The sequence below is a fragment of the Homarus americanus genome, unplaced genomic scaffold, assembly GCF_018991925.1.
Source record: "Homarus americanus isolate GMGI-L3 unplaced genomic scaffold, GMGI_Hamer_2.0 scaffold46197, whole genome shotgun sequence".
NCBI lineage: Eukaryota > Metazoa > Arthropoda > Malacostraca > Decapoda > Nephropidae > Homarus > Homarus americanus.
Window position 1 is genome coordinate 5,808,959 of NW_024723050.1, and position 14,593 is coordinate 5,823,551.

Consider the following 14,593-nt stretch of genomic DNA (forward strand, 5'->3'; position numbering starts at 1 on the left):
CTCCCTGTGGTGGCCAAGGCTACCCTCCCTGTGGTGGCCAAGGCTACCCTCCCTGTGGTGACCAAGGCTACCCTCCCTGTGGTGGCCAAGGCTACCCTCCCTGTGGTTGCCAAGGCTACCCTCCCTGTGGTTGCCAAGGCTACCTCCCCTGTGTTAACCAAGGCTACCTCCCCTGTGTTGACCAAGGCTACCCTCCCTGTGGTTGCCAAGGCTACCTCCCCTTTATAAATGAAAGTTGATTTAGGTAGTACGAAATTGGATCGTTTTTTATTTCACGGATCTCAATAATGCGTAAGACCATGTAACAGACAAGTCACTGGATTTAGAAAGGTAACGTATGACACGAAAAAAAAAGCCGAGAACGCATATAAATTAACTTTCTTCTCACCTGTACTAAACTATGTTCAAGGTGTGCTGGTAAGGACTGGTTGAAGTATAATTGGTCTCATGAACATGGGGAGTGAGGAAAAATTAGGTCAAGTGGGTAGTTCCTGAGATTCTCCCTCCGTCCAAGAAGACCTGTTTATCTTCCATTGTCACTTTCCCTCAGAGCTGATGACGTGGTGTATGGGGAAGGCGGGGGGGTAGAATACGTATATATATGCTTATGTGTGAGATGTTTATATATGGGGTGTATATGTATGTGTGGGGGGGTGTGTAGGTGTGTGTTTATGTATGGGGCTTGTGTCTGTGTGCAGCGTGTACAGTATACGAGTATATGTTGTGTGTGTGTATTTGAGGTGTGTATGTATGTATTTATGTGAGGCGTGTATGTTTGTATGTATGTATGTGTGTACATTTGAGTCTTGGGAAGGGAAAGGCAGATTTAAGTTTGTTTTTTGTGTGAGAAATAATTAGGTGTAAACAATGGGAATACGGAGACTAAATATTAATAAAGTCTTATAGGGAAATGTGCTCTCATGAACAGACTTTCCCGTGGTTAGAAATAGACGAGAGAGAGAGAGAGAGAGAGAGAGAGAGAGAGAGAATAAGTAATTTTTCACTGATTTTAACATTTGCACCTCAACAGATTAATATACGTATACCTGTACTGTATATACAGTGGTTCGTACTTAAAATTTCACCTAGTGATTAACCACCCTAATGTAAATCTAACCTTACCTAACATCATAACCTAACCTTACCTAACAGCATAACCTAACCTTACCTAACATTATAATCTAACCTTACCTAACATCATAACCTAACCTTACCTAACAGCATAACCTAACCTTACCTAACATTATAATCTAACCTTACCTAACATCATAACCTAACCTTACCTAACAGCATAACCTAACCTTACCTAACATCATAACCTAACCTTACCTAACATCATAACCTAACCTTACCTAACATCATAACCTAACCTTACCTAACAGCATAACATAACCTTACCTAACAGCATAACCTAACCTTACCTAACATCATAACCTAACCTTACCTAACAGCATAACCTAACCTTACCTAACAGCATAACCTAACCTTACCTAACAGCATAACCTAACCTTACCTAACAGCATAACCTAACCTTACCTAACAGCATAACCTAACCTTACCTAACAGCATAACCTAACCTTACCTAACAGCATAACCTAACCTTACCTAACAGCATAACCTAACCACCCCCTCCCCCCCCCGAAGTATTGTTAGGTTATTTAATGAAGTGAATTAATCTGGGAGTGTTAATCTTCGTGTGATCCCCTGTGGCCAACGGGGGGCATCGCTAAGGGTTCTATATACTGTAGCAGTGTATGAAGCTGGTGGGCTAGTGGTGTTGATCACGGCAGACTTAGCATAATTTTGTTCACGTGTGTGTGGTGGTGGGGGGGGTAGGGGTGTGTGTGGTGGTGGAAGTGGGGTGGTGTGTGTGTGTGTGGGTGGGGTGGGTGGGGTGTGGTGTGTGTGGGATGTGTGTGTGTGGTGGGGGTGGGTGTGTGTGTGTTTTCTGTGAGGCTGAGGGAGGAGGCGGCTGGTGGTAGGAGTGTCGTGTCTGGAGCCAAATGTCGCCCTTTCACTGGCCACGGTCCACTGTTCCATCTCACTCGGCCACGGTCCACTGTTCCATCTGACTCACTCGGCCACGGTCCACTGTTCCATTTGACTCACTCGGCCACGACTGTCCCCATCCACCGGCCACGACCCACTACCATCTACCTCACTCTCAGCCACGACCCACTGTTCCATCTGACTCACTCGGCCACGATCCTGTGTTCCATCTGACTCACTCGGCCACGATCCTGTGTTCCATCTGACTCTCGGCCACGACTCCACTTCCATCTGACTCTACTCGGCCACGACCCACTGTTCCATCTGACTCACTCGGCCACGACCCACTTCCATCTGACTCACCCACACACCCACTTCCACGACTCACTCTGGCCACGATCCTGTGTTCCATCTGACTCACTCGGCCACGACCCACTGTGACCTACTCCACTTCATCTGAGCTCACCGGCCACGACCCACTGTTCCATCTGACTCACTCGGCCACGATCCTGTGTTCCATCTGACCCACTCGGCCACGACCCACTTCCCCATCTGACTCCACTGGCCACGATCCTGTGTTCCATCTGACTCACTCACGACCCACTTCCATCTGACTCTGCTCGGCCACGACCCACTGTTCCATCTGACTCACTCGGCCACGACCCACTTCCATCTGACTCACCTTGGCCACGACCCACTGTTCCATCTGACACTCGGCCACGATCCTGTGTTCCATCTGACTCACTCGGCTACGACCCACTTCCATCTGACCTCACTCGGCCACGACCCACTGTTCCATCTGACTCACTCGGCCACGGTCCACTGTTCCATCTGACTCATTCGGCCACGATCCACTGTTCCATCTGACTCACTCGGCCACGGTCCACTGTTCCATCTGACTCACTCGGCCACGACCCACTGTTCCATCTGACTCACTCGGCCACGGTCCACTGTTCCATCTGACTCACTCGGCCACGACCCACTGTTCCATCTGACTCACTCGGCCACGACCCACTGTTCCATCTGACTCACTCGGCCACGACCCACTGTTCCATCTGACTCACTCGGCCACGACCCACTGTTTCATCTGACTCACTCGGCCACGACTCGCTGTTCCATCTGACTCACTAGTCCAGTTCGTCCTAATATAAAAAATTTTAAGTCAAAATTGTAAAAATAAAAGAAAATATAAAATTATCAACGTTGTTTCTTAGGTGATGCTGATGAGTAGTTATGATGAGTGATGCTGATGAGTAGTTATGATGAGTGATGCTGATGAGTAGTTATGATGAGTGATGGTGATGAGTAGTTATGATGAGTGATGCTGATGAGTAGTTATGATGAGTGATGCTGATGAGTAGTTATGATAGTGATGCTGATGGTAGTTATGATGAGTGATGCTGATGAGTAGTTATGATGAGTGATGCTGATGAGTAGTTATGATAGTGATGCTGATGAGTAGTTATGATGAGTGATGCTGATGAGTAGTTATGATGAGTGATGCTGATGAGTAGTTATGATGAGTGATGGTGATGAGTAGTTATGATGAGTGATGCTGATGAGTAGTTATGATGAGTGATGCTGATGAGTAGTTATGATGAGTGATGGTGATGAGTAGTTATGATGAGTGATGCTGATGAGTAGTTATGATGAGTGATGCTGATGAGTGATGCTGATGAGTAGTTATGATGAGAGCAGCCATTTGTTTTGGAAATCCTTCAGAGTTCAGTAGGCTATTTTAGCTGTTTCCAGAGTATTTAGTTATTTCCAGAGTACTATAGTTATTTTCAGAGTACTGTAGTTATTTCCAGAGTATTATAGCTATTTTCAGAGTACTGTAGTTATTTCCAGAGAACTATAGTTATTTCCAGAGTATTATAGTTATTTCCAGAGTATTATAGTTATTTCCAGAGTACTATAGTTATTTCCAGAGTACTATAGTTATTTCCAGAGTATTATAGTTATTTCCAGAGTACTATAGTTATTTTCAGAGTACTATTGTTATTTCCAGAGTACTATAGTTATTTTCAGAGTACTGTAGTTATTTCCATAGTACTTTAGTTATTTCCAGAGTACTATAGTTATTTCCACAGTATTATAGTTATTTCCAGAGTACTTTAGTTATTTCCAGAGTACTATAGTTATTTTCAGAGTACTATAGTTATTTCCAGAGAATTATAGTTATTTCCAGAGTACTTTAGTTATTTCCAGAGTACTTTAGTTATTTCCAGAGTACTTTAGTTATTTCCAGAGTACTATAGTTATTTCCAGAGTACTTTAGTTATTTCCAGAGTACTATAGTTATTTTCAGAGTACTATAGTTATTTCCAGAGAATTATAGTTATTTCCAGAGTACTTTAGTTATTTCCAGAGTACTTTAGTTATTTCCAGAGTACTATAGTTATTTCCAGAGTACTATAGTTATTTCCAGGGTACTTTAGTTATTTCCAGAGTATTATAGTTATTTCCAGAGTACTTTAGTTATTTCCAGAGTACTTTAGTTATTTCCAGAGTACTATAGTTATTTCCAGTTAGTTTTAGTCATTATCAGGAGACGTGTGAGGATGCTAATATATGTTCAGAATATGACACCTGCGCAAGGTATGATTCACCCTCAAGTGTGCTAATTAACTGCGACAGGTGTACAGGTGGAGATATATAATTCTTGCGTGAGTTACGTATCTTTGTCAAGTAATATGAGGTGTAATTCATGTAAGGTGTGGTAATGAGTGTAACAAGGTGTGTGTTGTTGACCAGGACCATGAGGTGTAGTCTTGCTGCTGGCCAACTCACTCCTGTTACCTGCCACTTCTCCACTGCTTACCTCATAATATACAGGTGAAACCTCTATTTAACGGACTACAAGGAGAGGAAAGTCCGTTATATCTAGGGTATATTAGATGTGATATCTCGGTCTTACGAACTATATAGAGATGAACGTCCGTTATATCGAGGGTTCGTAGATGTGAAACACCCTCCCCCAACTAACGGATTATATGAAGGGAGAATTCCGTTATATGGAGGAAGAAATCCGTTATATGGAGAGAGAATTCCGTTATATGGAGGGATAGGTCCGTTATAGAGAGGTGTTATTTTATGTTCGGAAAATGTGACTCCCAGTATTACTATTAGTTTTTTCTTAGTGAACCATGATGAGAACAGATTCTGTAGAGTATAATAAACACGGGATCTACGTTTTCCTCTTAGGTGGAAAAAAGATAATTGGAACTCGGGGTTACAGTGCGATGTATCTAGTTAATTGTTGTACGAATTCCCTCAGAGATGTGTGAAAAGGGAAGCACCGTGGGAGGGGGGGGTTGTTTTACGTTCATGAGAATATTTTATTTACTGTAGTTGTGTATTAAACTTGTGTGTGTGGGTAGGTGATAAAGGGAGGTCTTGCTGTCAGTTTAACGCACCTGTCTGTCTGGCATTAATCACCCAAACATGGTAGGGGTTCTCTCTCAAGGTATACCTGTATATATTACCAAAATGGATAACCAGTTACACGTCGACTTAGAGTACAACCAAGCGTCCCTGTTTTACTTGATTGTTGTTACTTTATGGAAAACGAGTGGGCCAGTGTTCTTCACCTCACACGCTTGGCCAGAGACTCACTGTGTCCTGAGTTAATCAAGAGGTTGTTGTTTTACAGACAGTTAACATCGCTTACCTCTCCAGCCCCTCGTTGTGATGGTGGTTGACGAGACGTGAGGAGGAACTATCCATCCCAGTTCATGTAGAGGGGAAAAAAATCTCTTTTCTTATTTTACATTTTTCATTCGCGGGATTGGTTTGTGTCCAGTAAAGACCAAATAGTTCCACCTCGTGTTCTATCACCCTTAAATTTCTCAGCTTGCCAAGGCTTTAGCTCTCGTGTCCGTGGGTCTCTGTGTTGAGTAAACTAGCCCGATGTTAGCCAAATAAAATATTAAAAGTGGTGTCCCCGTAGTGAAGGGGTTATAGTTAAGAGAGTGGATGTTATTTTTGTATGATCATTAACGTGCGGGGACTTAGCATGAACACCCGCACTGCAGAGACACCCGTGTGCCTCTGATATTGTGGCCCCATTGTATAAGCACTGGCACTTATGAGAGAATCATTTAAGAAAACACATTAATTTTCGTTGACGTTAACAAAGTTGTGGAGAAGATATAAGTCCGAACAAGATCTTTCTTACATGATTGACGAAGGACGACAACCGAGAAAACAGGAATCGCTGTGTTCATTTTGAAATTCATCGGACCCCTCCGTAAAGATTAGCTACTTTTTTGTCCCCATATTTTGTTGTGGGTGACTCGGTGTGCCGGTATTTGCCAGGGTGTAGGGAACCCCACATTACCCGCAGCTCACAAAGCAACACCAAACTTCCGTATTAGTATAATGTGTGCAGGCGAGGCCCTTAACGTCCTGGATGTAAACAGTGGCTCACATGAACTAGACTAGACCAATTATCGTCACCGTCTCCCTTGATTAATGAATGTATAGCACCGCAGGGAATTTAACACGGATAGGAGAATTAGGACAGGTCACACACACACACACACACACAGAGTTGATAGTTGGCTCACAAAAAATGACTTATGTACTGTACTGCATTATTAAGTGACAGAAATAAAACTCCTATTTGAGAGAGATGGAGGGAGAGAGAGATATGTCTTTGGGAAGATTAGGATCAGCCCGCACAGTACATTAACAGTCCTAATGGGAAGCTTAAAGACGACTTCACTAACACACCAAGCCTATTCTTTCCTCCGCTACAAAACTTACCCCGAAACAGCCGTATCTCAAAGCTATGTTTACTAACCTTGCTTCCATGACTTAGATGTATGCAAAATCGATCACGGGGGAAAAACTAACATTGGATAATATGGAAATCAAAGTATTACAGTATCTAACGTTAATAATATATCCGGGGAGAAAATGGCGTAATAAAAATCGAATGGTGAGGCTATAAGAAGTGGTCAGTAAGGTTGGTGAGGCAGCTGACGGGAGAAAACAAACAGTGTCTTTTAGTGAGTTTGTGGATAAGTCAGTTTAAGAAGACACTGAAGGCGGGAAAGTTGGGTACGAAAAAGTGGACACATTCTTCATTGTCCGTCAAAAAAAAAAGTGAGGAATATAGATTACAGTAGGGAGGAGGAACTGTGTCTCGTTGATACTGTATGAGTTTGTAATTTTTTTTTTTTGTAGTTTATTAATAGTGAGTGAGTGATACGTAGAAGGCTTCTGTGTTAGTGGCGATTTAGGTCAAGAAAAATAATCTTTGGGCACATCACCGTTAGCAGCAGTAGTAGCAGTTCTTCCCCATTTAATTCTTCCTTTAGTTAGAGAGAAATGGAAACCAATAAGATTTTTTTTTGCCATAATGCTGAAAAGTTACATTGTAGTCCTAAAAAAAAAAAAAAAAAAAAAAAAGCGTCCACTGGGAAACTAAGTGTGTAGTCCCAAGTATTGAGTCTCCTGGGTACGTTCCTCCTTGCTCATTGGTAAGTCACATCACCCTTGAGGTCCTACGTCACGCGAGCCTGTGTTTGTTAGTGGTTGACAATTGGTGCATGTAATAACAGCTTGCCGTAGGTCGCTAATTATAACTCATGGTGGTTGTGGCTGTTGTGTGGGTGTGTGTGTGTGGGTGTGGGTGTGTAGTTGTTGTTGTTGTTGTTTACGTATTTGTTGTTAACCACGCTGATGAAGTATACAGCACCTTACTGTCCACACCACTACACTATTACACGCTCCACACCACTACACTATTACACGCTCCACACCACTACACGCTCCACACTATTACACGCTCCACACCACTACACTATTACACGTTCCACACCACTACACTATTACGCGCTCCACACCACTACACTATTACACGTTCCACACCACTACACTATTACGCGCTCCACACCACTACACCACGCGCCCACACCACCACACTACGCGTTCCACACCACCACACGTGCACGCTCCACATACACTATTACACGCTCCACACCACACACACTACATTACACGCCCACACCACTACACCATTACACGCTCCACACCACTACACCATTACACGCTCCACACCCACACACTACACGCCCACACCACTACACTATTACGCACTCCACACCACCACACCATTACACGCCCACACCACTACACGCTCCACACTATTACACGCTCCACACCACACACCTATTACACGTTCCACACCACCACACCACCACACTATTACGCGCTCCACACCACTACACCATTACGCGTTCCACACCACTACGCCCACACCACTGCACGCTCCACATCACTACACTATTACACGCCCACACCACTACACCACACACGCCCACACCACCACACACATTACACGCTCCACACCCACACACAACACCACCACACTATTACACGCCCACACCACCACACACGCACCACTACACTATTACACGCTCCACACCACTACACTACACGCCCACACACCACTTACACGCCCACACCCACACATTACACGTACACTATTACACGCATATTACACGCCCACACCACTACACTATTACACGCTCCACACCACCACACTATTACACGCCCACACCACTACACTATTACACGCTCCACACCACTACACACTATTACACGCTCCACACCACTACACTATCACTACACGCCCACACCACTACACTATTACACGCCCTCCACACCACTACACACTATTACACGCCCACACCACTACACTATTACACGCTCCACACCACTACACTATTACACGCTCCACACCACACCTACACTATTACACGCTCCACACCACCACACCACACACACTATTACACGCCACACACCACAAAATACACGCTCCACACCACCACACCACTACACTATTACACACCCACACCACCACACCACTACACTATTACGCGCTCCACACCACTACACTATTACGAGCTCCACACCACTACACTATTACGCGCTCCACTACACTATTACACGCTCCCACCACTACACTATTACACGCTCCACAACACTACACTATTACGCGCTCCACACCACTACACTATTACACACTCCACACCACTACACTATTACACGCTCCACACCACCACACCACTACACTATTACACGCTCCACACCACTGATTGTGCCTCGAGGGTGTTGGTGCCTTGGTAATACGTTATAATGAAGCTGTTAGTCTAGGCTGGCGTCTTCGTCGTGTGGCCAGACTCTCCCTCGCCTTCACCACCATTACCCTGTACATTTAAACACCATAGACGGACGGGTACAGTGCTAATGGGTTTATCAAGAGACTCTCATATATGTGTGGTGGAGTATTCATATTTTCTTGTTACTTATTTACTTATTACTTTTACTTCTTACTTATTTACTTATTATTTACTTACTCCTTGCTTATTTATTTATCTACTTATTTACTTGCTATTTACTTATATATTTACTCCTTGCTTATTTACTTGTTTACTTATGATTTACTTTTACATACTTACCTACTGTACTTACTTGCTTATGACTTACATACTAATTAATTACTTAATACATACTTATGACTTACTAATTACTTATTTACTTACTTCGTATACTTGTCACTTTTACTTCTTACTTATTTACTTATATATTTGCTTATTTAATTATTTCATATACTTATGACTTTTACTTATGATTAAATTTTTTTACTTATCTCTTTTACTTCTCTGGTGATTTAAGTCAATTCTTGCCACATGATAGTTTACTTTTCTTCACTTATTATTTACTTATACTTTACCGATACTTTACATTCACTGTATATTGTGTGATATACAGTGTACAAGGGTTGTGGACTTACAACACATCTGCGTAGGTTGTTATTTCTGAATTGTGATTTGACACGAGAGTAGCCTGTGACGAGGGCGATGTTGTGGTTGTGACGGGGACGATGTTGTGACGGGAACGATGTTGTGGTTGTGACGGGGACGATGTTGTGGTAGTGACGGGGCGATGTTGTGATGACGGGGACGATGTTGTGACGGGAACAATGTTGTGATTGTGGCGGGGACGTGTTAAGCGAGTCGTATTGCGTTAAGCGAGTCGTACTGTGTTTAGTGAGTCGTACTGTGTTTAGTGAGTCGTACTGTAGATGCTGACAAGACCACTTCTAAAAAAATTGTACCTACTCCCCTGTAGTTAATGGCATTTAGGGTTCGCGTCAGAGGTGGCATGGTGCTGTATTTGGTGTGTGTGTGTGTGTGTGTGCGCGCGCGTGTGTGTTTGTTTGTGTGTGTGTGTGGCTGTTTTTGTGCATGTACAGTATGTGTGTTTTTTTTAAGTAAATAAATAAGACAAGAAGACACATTTATAGTATTTCAGTGGACCCCAGAAATCCTTACCATGTCAGCTTCGAACTCCACAATTGTAAAAAAAAAATGATAATAATAATAATAATAATAATAAAAAATAATGATAAAAATAAATAAATAAATAAAAAATAAATAAATAAAAAATAAGAATCAATAAATAAAATAATTCAGTAAAAAAATAAAATATAAATGAATAAATAAAGCAAGTGGTCAGGCAAGCAGTATCTCACTCTTCCATCAACTGCCATCAAGTCTTATACATGTTTTAAAAGAGGTCAGGTTCAGGGGTTTATGGTTGTCACGGCACTTGAAGTTTTGGGCCTACAGACTCGCTAGAAACAGTCTCTCTCTCTCTCTCTCTCCCCACTCACCACCACCACGCCCTCACCACATCAAGCTCCCCTTCCGCTCCTTCACTTCATGTTATGTCAAAGTAAACATGAGAGAGAGAGAGGGGGGGCGACTAAGCTGAAGAAGTGCAGGTACAGTTAGCGAAATCCGTCTCTCTCTCCCGTGTTATCCCCAGTCAAGTTACGTCTATACCCCACTGTGTTATCCCCAGTCAAGTTACGTCTATACCCACCGTGTTATCCCCAGTCAAGTTACGTCTATACCCCCACTGTGTTATCCCCAGTCAAGTTACGTCTATACCCCACTGTGTTATCCCCAGTTAAGTTACGTCTATACCCCACTGTGTTATCCCCAGTCAAGTTACGTCTATACCCCACTGTGTTATCCCTGGTCATATGCCTATACCCCCACTGTGTTATCCCTGGTCATTACGTCTATACCCCACTGTGTTATCCCCGGTCAACATATCCACTGTGTTATCCCAGTCAGTTACGTCTATAACCCACCGTGTTATCCCCGGTTGTTACGTCTATACCCCCACTGTTATCCCCGGTCAAGTTACGTCCATACCCCACTGTTATCCTGTTATGTCTATACCCCACTGTGTTATCCCCAGTCAAGTTACGTCAATACCCCCTGTTATCCCCAGTTGTTAGTTCATACCCCACTGTGTTATCCCTGGTCAAGTTACGTCTATAAATTTCCACTGTGTTATCCCCGGTTGTTGCGCCCATACCCTGTGTTACCCCGGTTATTACGTCTATAACCCCACTGTGTTATCCCCGGTTGTTATGCCTATACCCCCACTGTGTTATCCCCTATTGTTACGTCCATACCCCACTGTGTTCCCCATCAAGTATCATACCCCACTGTGTTATCCCGGTTAGTTATGTCTATACCCCCCACTGTATCCCCCAGTCAAGTTACGTCTATACCCCACTGTGTTATCCCCAGTCAAGTTACGTCTATACCCCCACTGTGTTATCCCCCGGTCAAGTTACGTCTATACCCCACTGTGTTATCCCCGGTTATTGTCTATACACCCACTGTGTTATCCCCAGCACATGCTCTATACCCCACTGTGTTATCCCCAGTCAAGTTACGTCTATACCCCACTGTGTTATCCCCAGTCAAGATTGCCCATACCCCACTGTGTTATCCCCAGTCAAGTTATTGCCCATCCCCACATCCCAGTCAAGTTACGTCTATACCCCACTGTGTTATCCCCGGTCAAGTTACGTCTATACCCCACTGTGTTATCCCCGGTTACATGTTCATACCCCACTGTGTTATCCCCAGTCAAGTTAATGTCTATACCCCACTGTGTTATCCCCAGTCAAGTTAATACCAATACCCCACTGTGTTATCCCCAGTTGTTACGTCTATACTCCACTGTGTTATCCCCAGTCAAGTTACGTCAATACCCCACTGTGTTATCCCCTGTTGTTGCTGCCCATACCCCACTGTGTTATCCCCAGTCAAGTTACGTCTATACCCCACTGTGTTATCCCCGGTCAAGTTACGTCTATACCCCACTGTGTTATCCCCAGTCAAGTTACGTCTATACCCCACTGTGTTATCCTGTGTTGTTACGTCTATAATTCCCACTGTGTTATCCCAGTCAAGTACGTCTATACCCCACTGTGTATCCCCAGCCGTTACTCTATACCCACTGTGTTATCCCCAGTCAAGTTATGCCTATACTCCACTGTGTTATCCCCAGTTAAGTTACGTCTATACCCCACTGTGTTATCCCCGGTCGGTTATTGCCCATAATCCCACTGCTGTTATCCCCAGTTGGTTACGTCTATATATACCCCACTGTGTTATCCCAAGTTGGTTACGTCTATACCCCACTGTGTTATCCCCAGTCAAGTTACGTCTATACCCCACTGTGTTATCCCCAGTTAAGTTACGTCTATACTCCCCACTGTGTTATCCCCAGTCATACGTCTATACCCCCACTGTGTTATCCCCAGTTGTTCGTCTATAATCCTACCGTGTTATCCCCAGTTGCTTACGTCTATACCCCACTGTGTTATCCCCGGTCAAGTTAAGGTCTATACCCCACGTAAGTTATCCCAGTCAAGTTACGTCTATAATTTCACTGTGTTATCCCAGTCAAGTTACGTCTATACTCCCTGTGATAACCCCAGTAAAGTTACGTATCGTGCAAGGGATGATGACTAATTACGATCCCTGGGACATTAGTCGAATCTCTTTTACTCAAATCTATACAACCATGATCCTGCCATAATATTTGAACTATGTGCAAATAGGTGCATATATTGTAGTAAAGAAATCGATTACCACCTGATGATTACTCCCTAGTTTATTTTACTTACGATTAAGCACCCTAACTCAACCTCAGCCCCTAGGTAACATTAGGTATTAAATCATCATGAAGTATGCTGGGGGTTGCTAATCTCCAGGTGATCTAAGAAATCTTCCCCCTCTGAGGAATAGTTGTCGTGGTGGTGTTAATCGAAGGCAATGATGAGTATGGTAACGATTTCATAAAGTGTGTGGTCAAGGCAGCTTCATTACTAACCGCACTAGCACTTCTCCCACAGAGCTGTGTCAGGGCTCTTTGGCTCGGGATAAAACATGGAACATCTAATTTGGCTGTTAATGGATGAGTTAGGACGAAAGATTTGACAGCCTGACTTACGAGTGTTGTCACGGCGTAAGGTTTAGGTTGATATAATCAGTTAAGTTAATACGGTAAACAGATCAGGAAACTCCCAGTAAATATTCAAGTTAAGTAAATGAGTTTCTATTATGAAAAGACGTGACATGATATAGCATTAATGTACAGTCCCCTTCACTGGTGCGTTTACGGGGCTCATCAGGTTTTGTGCAGTGTGGTAGAGCTGTGTTTGTTTACATTCGACAGAAGAAAACTCGCAATAGTAAACATGGTAAGAAATCAAAGAAAAATAATATCCAAACAAATATCTCAATGTAATGATCTGTGGGATGTTTATTTGACAAGGCCCTGTAAACGCACTAGTGAAGGGGAACATACTTGGAAATATCATAAGAGAAACAAAAACCAGACACACAGATCACTTAATACTGCACAACAACATTTCAAATGGTTTTACTAACACCATATTTGTCCCGCTTCTAAAACACTTCACTGTAATGCTCTATAATCTCCTACTGTGAGCGCCTGGAGATTATAGGAGCTAGAACTACTAAAATACGCGACAATCTGAACCCTGGAGGGTGTAGTCGTGCCGGGTTCTTGTCTGAATTAGTATGGTCCCCTTTCAGATTCAAGCCGGATAACACAAAAGTTCAGAGTGCGTGGTGCTGTACTGTTCGTTAGAGGTAATCTTAGCTTTGCAATATCTGTCGCAAAATATATAAGTATTTTTGGTTTCATTTGGTGAAGAGAGGATGGCAGTTATATAAATACATACAACAAAGCAAACAAACATGGTAATAGAATAGTGTGTGTGTGTGTGTGTGTGTGTGTGTGTGTGTGTGTGTGTGTGTGTGTGTGTGTGTGTGTGTGTGTGTGAAAAGTCTATTACTACCCTTCATAAGCAATTCTATTCAACTTTAAACACACATTAATATACTTCACGTTGTTTACCAGTCAATACCCAATGTGTGTCTGAGAACGTGTGTGTTTCAACTGATTTATGCCTTATTAAATTCCTGTCGCCATTCATATTCTTCTTATCATTCTTGTTTATGTTTCTAAGATTTTTTTATATAATTTACTGACGAAAAATTAATTAAAAACTTCGTCCATCCTTAAAACTAAATTCGGTGTTATTTCCCAGTTGACATATACACGTGTCAAGCAGCATGACACTTCGCGTTAGAACACACGCTGACATGTGACACTCGTTTCCTCTCTTCCTGTTATTGTGATGATGAAATTTAATATAAGTCTTACTGCGACACACAACGTCGGATTT

The 14,593-nt window shown here is 43.0% G+C and overlaps 1 protein-coding gene across 2 annotated transcripts in view; it reads left to right on the forward strand.

The window, feature by feature from the left end:
* LOC121863307 overlaps positions 1-14,593 on the forward strand; it is an 83,799-nt gene that overhangs the window by 16,525 nt on the left and 52,681 nt on the right. The gene's annotated exons all lie outside the window — the stretch shown is intronic.